Source organism: Triticum aestivum, chromosome 3B (assembly GCF_018294505.1).
Source record: "Triticum aestivum cultivar Chinese Spring chromosome 3B, IWGSC CS RefSeq v2.1, whole genome shotgun sequence".
Classification (NCBI taxonomy): Eukaryota; Viridiplantae; Streptophyta; class Magnoliopsida; order Poales; family Poaceae; genus Triticum; species Triticum aestivum.
The window spans coordinates 59,525,656-59,535,962 of record NC_057801.1 but is presented as its reverse complement, the minus strand read 5'-3'; positions in this window follow the sequence as shown (position 1 = coordinate 59,535,962).

Below are 10,307 nucleotides of genomic sequence, written 5' to 3'. Positions count from 1 at the left end.
AAAATCGTCACCAAAGATGAAGGCCAGGGGGCCCACACCCTGCTCATGAGGGTGGGGAGCGCGCCCCTCCCCCCTGGGCGCGCCCCCTACCTCGTGGGCCCCCTGGTGGCTCTCCGATGCCCATCTTCTCCTATATGAAGTCATTCGATGAGAAAAAAAATCATAAGCAATCTTTCGGGACGAGACTCCACTGCCACGAGGCGGAACCTTGGCGGAACCAATCTAGGGCTCCGGCAGAGCTGTGCTGCCGGGGACACTTCCCTCCGGGAAGGGGAAATCATCGCCATCATCATAACCAACGCTCCTCTCATCAGGAGAGGGCAATCTCCATCAACATCTTCACCAGCACCATCTCATCTCCAAACCCTAGTTCATCTCTTGTATCCAATTCTTGTCTTTAAGTCCGGGATTGGTGCTAGTAGGTTGCTAGTAGTGTTGATTACTCCTTGTAGTTGATGCTAGTTGGTTTACTTGGTGGAAGATCATATGTTCAGATCCTTTATGCATATCATTACCCCTATGATTATGAACATGAATATGCTTTTTGAGTAGTTACGTTTGTTCCTGAGGACACGGGAGAAGTCTTGCTATTAGTAGTCATGTGAATTTGGTATTCGTTTGATATTTTGATGAGATGTATGTTGTCTAGCCTCTAGTGGTGTTATGTGAATGTCGACTACATAACACTTCACCATTATTTGGGCCTAGAGGAGGGCATTGGGAAGTAATAAGTAGATGATGGGTTGCTAGAGTGACAGAAGCTTGAACCCTAGTTTATGTGTTGCTTCGTAAGGGTCTGATTTGGATCCATATGTTTCATGCTATGGTTAGGTTTACCTTAATACTTTTGTTGTAGTTGCGGATGCTCGCAATAGAGGTTAATCATAAGTGGGATGTTTGTTCAAGTAAGAACAGGACCCAAGCACCGGTCCACCCACATATCAAATTATCAAAGTACCGAATGCGAATCATATGAGCGTGATGAAAACTAGCTTGACGATATTCCCATGTGTCCTCGGGAGCGCTTTTCTTATTATAAGAGTTTGTTCCAGCTTGTCCTTTGCTACAAAAAGGATTGGGCTACCTTGCTGCACCTTATTTACTTTTGTTACTTGTTGCTCGTTACAATTTATCTTATCACAAAACTATCTGTTACCACTTATTTCAGTACTTGCAGAGAATACCTTGCTGAAAACCACTTATAATTTCCTTCTGCTCCTCGTTGGGTTTGACACTCTTACTTATCGGAAGGACTACGATAGATCCCCTATACTTGTGGGTCATCAAGACTCTTTTCTGGCGCCGTTGCCGGGGAGTGTAGTGCCTTTGGTAGGTGGAATTTGGTAAGGAAAAATTTATATAGTGTGCTGAAACTTTCTTTCACTTGTTACTATGGAAAGTAATTCTATGAGGGGCTTGTTCCGGGTATATTCACCCCTTCCAGTAGAGCAAAGAGTTGCTCCTCAACCTACTGAACCTATTGAAAATGAAACTCCTTTTGAATTTCCTTCGGGTATCATGGTAAAACTGCTGGCTAATACTTTTACAGGAGATGGAACAAAGCATCCTGACGAGCATCTTCGCTATGTGGATGATATTTCTGGACTATTTAAGCTTGCAGGTATACCCGATGATGTTGTTAAGAAGAAGGCTTTTCCTTTATCTTTGAAGAAAGACGCATTGACATGGTATAGGCTATGTGATACAAGAGCATGGAACTATAAAAGAGTGAAATTGGAATTTCATCAAAAGTATTACCCTATGCATCTTGTTCATCGTGATCGTAATTATATATATAATTTTTGGCCTCACGAAGGAGAAAGCATCGCTCAAGCTTGGGGGAGGCTTAAATCAATGTTATATTCATGCCCCAATCATGACCTCTCAAGAGAAACAATTCTTCAGAATTTGTATGCTCGGCTTTCTGATAACAATCACACCATGCTCGATACTTCTTGTGCTGGCTCTTTTATGATGAAGACTATTGAATTCAGATGGAATTTATTTGATAGAATTAAACACAACTCTGAAGATTGGGACCTCGACAAAGGTAAGGAGTCAGGTATGACACCTAAGTTTGATTGTGTTAAATCTTTTATGGATACCGATATTTTCCGTAAGTTTAGCACTAAATATGGACTTGACTCTGAGATAGTAGCTTCTTTCTGTGAATATTTTGCTACTTATGTTGATCTCCCTAAGGAGAAGTGGTTTAAATATCATCCTCCCATAGAAGTAAAAGTAGTTGCACCTATTAAAGTTGAAGAAAAGACTATCACTTATAATGATCCTATTGTTCCCACCTCTTATGTTGAGAAACCACCTTTCCCTGTTAGAGTAAAGGATCATGCTAAAGCTTCAACTGTTGTTCGTAAAAGCAATATCAGAACTTATGTACCTCCTGAGCAAGTTAAAGTAGAACCCAATATTGCAATTGTTAAAGATATCTTGTCTGATAATATTGATGGGCATGTTATTCAGTTCGAAGGTGAAACTGCTAGAATTGCTAAACCCTGTGCTAAAGATAAACATAGACCTGTGGTAGGCGTGCCTGTTATTTCTGTTAAAATAGGAAATCATTGTTACCATGGCTTATGTGATATGGGTGCGAGTGCTAGTGTTATACCACATACTTTATACGATGAAATTAAGAATGAAATTGCACCTGCTGAATTAAAAGGTATTGATGTCACAATTAAACTTGCCAATAGAGATACTATTTCACCAATTGGGATTGTTAGAGATGTTGAAGTCTTGTGTGGGAAAACTAAATATCCTGCTGATTTTCTTGTTCTTACTTCTCCGCAAGATAGCTTTTGTCCCATTATATTTGGTAGACCCTTCTTGAATATTGTTAATGCTACGATAGACTGCAAAAAGAATGTTGTTACTGTTGGCTTGGATGATATGGTTCATGAGTTTAATTTCTCTAAATTTAGTAAACAACATCGTGAGGAAGAATTTCCTAGTAAGGATGAAATTATTGGTCTTGCTTCTATTGCCGTACCTCCCAGTGATCCTTTGGAACATTATTTGCTAGACCATGAAAATGATATGTTTATGAATGAAAGAAGGGAAATAGATGAAGTATTCTTTAAACATGAACCTATTCTGAAACACAATTTGCCTGTTGAAATCCTAGGGGATCCTTCTCCACCCAAGGGTGATCCCGTGTTTGAGCTTAAACCATTGCCTGATAATCTTAATTAAGTATGCTTATCTTGATGAAAAGAAAATATATCCTGTTATTATTAGTGCTAACCTTTCAGAGCATGAAGAAGAAAGATTATTGAAAACTCTGAAGAAGCACCGTGCCACTATTGGATATACTCTTGATGATCTTAAGGGCATTAGTCCCACTCTATGTCAGCATAAAATAAATTTGGAAGCGGATGCCAAACCAGTTTGTGATCCTCAACGACGTTTGAATCCTAAAATGAAAGAAGTGGTAAGAAAGGAAATACTCAAGCTTCTGGAGGCAGGTATAATTTATCCCGTTGCTGATAGTCAGTGGGTAAGTCCTGTCCATTGTGTCCCTAAGAAGGGAGGTATTACTATTGTCCTAATGATAAAGCTAGTAAGAAAGATCATTACCCCTTACCTTTTATTGACCAAATGCTAGAAAGATTATGCAAACATACACATTATTGCTTTCTAGATGATTATTCTGGTTTCTCTCAAATACCTGTGTCGGCTAAAGATCAATCAAAGACTACTTTTCATGCCCTTTTGATACTTTTGCTTATAGACGTATGCCTTTTGGTTTATGTAATGCACCTGCTACCTTTCAAAGATGCATGATGGCTATATTCTCTGACTTTTGTGAAAAGATTTGTGAGGTTTTCATGGATGATTTTTTCGTCTATGGTTCCTCTTTTGATGATTGCTTGAGCAATCTTGATTGAGTTTTGCAGAGATGTGAAGAAACTAATCTTGTCTTGAATTGGGAAAAGTGCCACTTTGTGGTTAATGAAGGTATTGTTTTGGGACACAAAGTTTCTGAAAGAGGTATTGAAGTTGATAAAGCCAAGGTTGATGCTATTGAAAAGATGCCATGTCCTAAGGACATCAAAGGTATAAGAAGTTTCCTTGGTCACGCTGGGTTTTATAGGAGGTTCATTAAGGACTTTTCAAAAATTTCTCGGCCTTTGACTAATTTATTACAAAAAGATGTACCATTTGTCTTTGATGATGATTGTGTAGAAGCATTTGAAATACTTAAGAAAGCATTAGTCTCTGCACCTATTGTTCAGCCACCTGATTGGAATTTACCCTTTGAAGTTATGTGTGATGCTAGTGATTATGATGTAGGTGCTGTTCTAGGGCAAATAGTTGATAAGAAATTAAATGTTATCCATTATGCTAGTAAGACTCTAGACAATGCTCAAAGAAATTATGCTACTACCGAAAAGGAACTTTTAGCAGTTGTATTTGCTTTTGATAAATTCAGACCTATATTATTGACTCTAAAGTAACTATTCACACCGATCATGCTGCTATTAAATATCTTATGGAAAAGAAAGATGCTAAACCTAGACTTATTAGATGGGTTCTCTTGCTGAAAGAATTTGATTTGCATATTGTTGATAGAAAAGGAGCTGAGAACCCCGTTGCAGACAACTTATCTAGGTTAGAGAATGTTCTTGATGACCCATTACCTATTGATGATAGCTTTCCTGATGAACAATTAAATGTCGTAAGCACTTCTCGTAGCACTCCATGGTATGCTGATTATGCTAATTATATTGTTGCTAAATTTATACCACCTAGCTTCACATACCAACAAAAGAAAAAGTTCTTTTATGTTTTGCGAATTACTTTTGGGATGACCCACATCTTTATAAAGAAGGAGTAGATGGTGTCATTAGACGTTGTGTACCTGAGCATGAACAGGAATAGATCCTACGCAAGTGTCACTCCGAAGCTTATGGAGGACACCATGTTGGAGATAGAACTGCACATAAGGTATTGCTATCTGGGTTTTATTGGCCTACTCTCTTCAAGGATGCCCGTAAGTTTGTTTTGTCTTGCGATGAATGTCAAAGAATTGGTAACATTAGTAGACGTAAGCAAATGCCTATGAATTATTCACTTGTTATTGGACCATTTGATGTTTGGGGCTTTGATTATAGGGCAATTGCATTTTTACCCCTAGTTGGTTCCTACCCATGGGTTTTGCCCTTACTTTTCGAGCTTGCTTAGTTTTGCCCTTACTTTTTTCCATCGAGGTCCCTCAAATGCCCTTTGACCGTTTGACCAAAACTTTGAAAATTCATAATTAATTCATACGAACTCAAAAAAATGCAAATAAGATATCAAAATGTTGAGATAAACATTACCTTTATGGGCATATCATTTGCATTCAAGACAAAATCATCGTTCAAACTGCCTGAGGTAATTAAAGTTATTAACATTATTAAAAATAAATAGGTATAAAAAATATTTTTTTTCATGAATAAAAATTACATGCAAATGTAGGTGATGTTTTCTGAATATCCTGATAACTTATTTGCATTTTTTTGAGTTTGTATCAACTTGTTATGAATGTTCTAACGACTTTGAACATTATTTGGAAACTTCATAACTAGTTGATACGAACTCAGGAAAATGCAGATAAGGTATCAGGATGTTCAGAAAACATCACCTACATTTGCATATATTTTTTATTCACGAAAAAAATATTATTTATACCTATTTATTTTTAATAATGTTAATAACATTAATTACCTTGGGTAGTTTAAACGATGCTTTTCTCCTGAATGCAAATGATATGCCCATAAAGGTAATGTTTAACTGAACATTTTGATATCTTATTTGCATTTTTCTGAGTTCATATGAATTAGTTATGAATTTTCAAAGTTTTGGTCAAACAGCCAAAGGGCATTCGAGGGACCTCGATGGAAAAAGTAAGGGCAAAACTGAGCAAGCTTGAAAAGTAAGGGCAAAACCCGTGGGTAGGAACCAACTAGGGGTAAAATTGCAATGGGACCTTTTCCCGCCTCTAATGGATATACTCATATTTTAGTTGATGTTGATTACGTTACTAAGTGGGTAGAAGCTATTCCAACTAGTAGTGCTGATCATAACACTTCTAAAATGCTTAAGGAAGTTATTTTTCCGAGGTTTGGAGTCCCCAGATATTTAATGACTGATGGTGGTTCACACTTTATTCATGGTGCTTTCCGTAAGATGCTTGATAAATATGACGTTAATCATAGGATTGCATCTCCTTATCACCCGCAGTCTAGTGGTCAAGTAGAGTTGAGCAATAGAGAGCTCAAATTAATTTTACAAAAGACTGTTAATAGGTCTAGAAAGAATTGGTCCAAGAAACTTGATGATGCATTATGGGCCTATAGAACTGCATATAAGAATCCTATGGGTATGTCTCCGTATAAGATGGTTTATGGAAAAGCATGTCACTTACCTCTCGAACTAGAACATAAGGCATATTGGGCTATTAAAGAGCTCAACTATGATTTCAAACTTGCCGGTGAGAAGAGGTTATTTGATATTAGCTCACTTGATGAATGGAGAACCCAAGCCTATGAAAATGCCAAGTTGTTTAAAGAAAAAGTTAAAAGATGGTATGATAAAAGGATACAAAAGCGTGAGTTTAATGTAGGTGATTATGTATTGCTATACAACTCCCGTTTAAGATTTTTTGTAGGAAAACTTCTCTCTAAATGGGAAGGTCCCTACGTTATCGAGGAGGTCCATCGTTCCGGTGCCATAAAAATCAACAACTTCGCAGGCACAAATCTGAAGGTGGTAAACGGTAAAAGGATCAAACACTATATCTCAGGTAATCCTATAAATGTTGAAACTAATATTATTGAAACCGTAACCCCGAAGTAATACATAAGGGTCACTTTCCAGAACGTTCCAGACTCCGAAAAGGAATAGGTATGTGTTACGGTAAGTAAACCGACTCCAAAACAAATTTTAAGGCAATATTTCTCAGTTTTGGAATATTTAGAAAAATACAAAAATAAGTAGCAGTCTGGGGAGGACACGAGGCCTCCACGAGGGTGGAGGGCACGCCCCCTCCCCCTGGGCGCGCCCCCTACCTCGTGAGCACCTCATGTGCCCTCCGGACTCTGTTTTCTTGCACGATACGTATTTTGGTCTGTAAAAATTCATTATATATTCTCCCGAAGGTTTTGACGACCGTATCACGCAAATATCCTCTGTTTTCGTTTCGAGCTGTTTCCATTGTAGATTTGAGGATTCTGGAGACTCGATCATCCTTCTATGAGGGTGAGCCTATGCCATGGAAGGTGGACGACAAGCTTGCATCATCAACAACACCTCCACCGCCAACAACAAAGAAGGAGACATAATCACATGGGTATGGGCACTCCCCTCGGCAACTGCCAAGCTTGGGGGAGGTGCCCCGGTATCGTATGACCATCACAACTCCTATCTTTACCGTTTTTCTTAGTTCAATCCTAGTAGTAGTATCTTGATATAGTAGAATAAAGTCATGGCATGATTAGTTCTGAAGTTTTGCTTTATGATCCCTCTATGCAATCGAGTCCGTGAGCTATATATAATAAAGATTAGTGTGGATTCAAGGGCTTGATTACTTTGCCATGATCTTGAGTGAATAAAAGAAGAGAATAAAAAGAAACAAAGAGCTCATATTGATCTTATTGAAAGTAATGACTTCACATAGAAAGAGTATGATGATTAAAAGTTGTTGGGAGTTGGCAAATATAGCTTTGGTCATCGTTGCAATTAATAGGAAGTAATAAGGAGAGAGAGGTTTCACATATAGATATATTATAATTGACATCTTTTATGGTTGGGAACACTCATTAAAATATGACATGCTAAATAGTTGATGTTGGACAAGGAAGACAACATAATGAGTTATGTTTTCTTATATCTGAGATAAAGTATGTTCTCATGGTTCCTCTAACATGTTGAGCTTGCCTTTCCCCCTCATGCTAGCCAAATTCTCAGCACCAAGTAGAGATACTACTTGTGCTTCCAAATATCCTGAAACCAGTTTAGCCACGAGAGTCCACCATATCTACCTATGGATTGAGTAAGATCCATCAAGTAAGTTGTCATCCGTGCAAGCAGTAAAAATTGCTCTCTAAATATGCATGACTTATTAGTGCAGAGAAATAAGCTTTGTCGAACTTGTTGTGGATGCAATAAAAGCGACGGACTGCATAATAAAGGTTCACATACAAGGGGCAATATAAAGTGACGTTCTTTTGCATTAATATTTTGTGCATCCAACCATAAAAGCGCATGGCAACCTCTGCTTCCCTCTATGAAGGGCCTATCTTTTATTATTATCCTCTACCTTATGCAAGAGTCACGGTGATCTTCACCTTTCCTTTTTCATTTTATCCTTTGGCAAGCCCAGCATGTTGGAAAGAACATGATATATATATCTAATTGGATGTAGGGGAGTATGAATTATTAGTGTTGACATTACCCTTGAGGTAAAAGGTTGTGGGGCAAAACTATAAGCCCCTATCTTTCTCTATGTCCGGTTAAAACTCCGTAACCACAAGTATTGCGTGAGTGTTGGCAATTATGAAGGACTAAGTGATAGTTGAGTATGTGGACTTGCTTTTAAGCTCTGACATAGACTGTTTCCGATGTTATGATAAATTGCAATTGCTTCAATGACTGAGGGTATAATTTGTTGGTGCTCAATAAGGTTTCTGATTCATACTTTGGCTTTGTGAAAAGATCATCACTTTAACATAAGTAATCATATGACAAAATTTATATATGTTGCTGTTATGAGAATAATCATGATGCCTTCATGTCCGTATTTTATTTTTTATCGACGCCTCTACCTCTAAACATGAGGACATATTTATTGTTATCGGCTTTTCGCTTGAGGACAAGCGAGGTCTAAGCTTGGGGGAGTTGATACGTCCATTTTGCATCATGCTTTTATATTGATATTTATCGCATTATGGGCTGTTATTTCACATTATGTCACAATACTTATGGCTATTCTCTCTTATTTTACAAGGTTCACATGAAGAGGGAGAATGCCGGCAGCTGGAATTCTGGGCTGGAAAAGGAGCAAATATTGAAGGGCTATTCTGCGCAAATCCAAAAGTCCTGAAACTCCACGGAATACCTTAAAATAAATAAAGAAAAATCGTTGCCAAAGATGAAGGAAAGGGGGCCCACACCCTGCTCACGAGGGTGGGGGGGCGCGCCCCTCCCCCTGGGCGCGCACCCCTACCTCGTGGGCCCCCTGGTGGCTCTCCGACGCCCATCTTCTCCTATATGAAGTCTTTCAATGAGAAAAAAATCATAAGCAACCTTTCGGGACGACACTCCACCGCCACGAGGCGGAACCTTGACGGAACCAATCTAGGGCTCCGGCAGAGCTGTGCGGCCGGGGACACTTCCCTCCGAGAAGGGGAAATCATCTCATCATCATCATCACCAACGCTCCTCTCATCAGGAGAGGGCAATCTCCATCAACATCTTCACCAGCACCATCTCATCTCCAAACCCTAGTTCATCTCTTCTATCCAATTCTTGTCTCTAAGTCCGGGATTGGTGCTAGTAGGTTGCTAGTAGTGTTGATTACTCCTTGTAGTTGATGCTAGTTGGTTTACTTTGTGGAAGATCATATGTTCAGATCCTTTATGCATATTATTACCCCTCTGATTATGAACATGAATATGCTTTGTGAGTAGTTACGTTTGTTCCTGAGGACACGGGAGAAGTCTTGCTATTAGTAGTCATGTGAATTTGGTATTCGTTCGATATTTTGATGAGATGTATGTTGTCTAGCCTCTAGTGGTGTTATGTGAACGTCGACTACATAACACTTCACCATTATTTGGGCCAAGAGGAGGGCATTGGGAAGTAATAAGTAGATGATGGGTTGCTAGAGTGACAGAAGCTTGAACCCTAGTTTATGCGTTGCTTCATAAGGGGCTGATTTGGATCCATATGTTTCATGCTATGGTTAGGTTTACCTTAATACTTTTGTTGTAGTTGTGGATGCTTGCAATAGAGATTAATCATAAGTGGGATGTTTGTTCAAGTAATAACAGCACCCAAGCACCGGTCCACCCACATATCAAATTATCCAAGTACCGAACGCGAATCATATGAGCGTGATGAAAACTAGCTTGACGATATTCCCATGTGTCCTCGGGAGCGCTTTTCTTATTATAAGAGTTTTTTCCAGCTTGTCCTTTGCTACAAAAAGGATTGGGCTACCTTGCTGCACCTTATTTACTTTTGTTACTTGTTGCTCGTTACAATTTATCTTATCACAAAACTATCTGTTACCACTTATTTCAGTA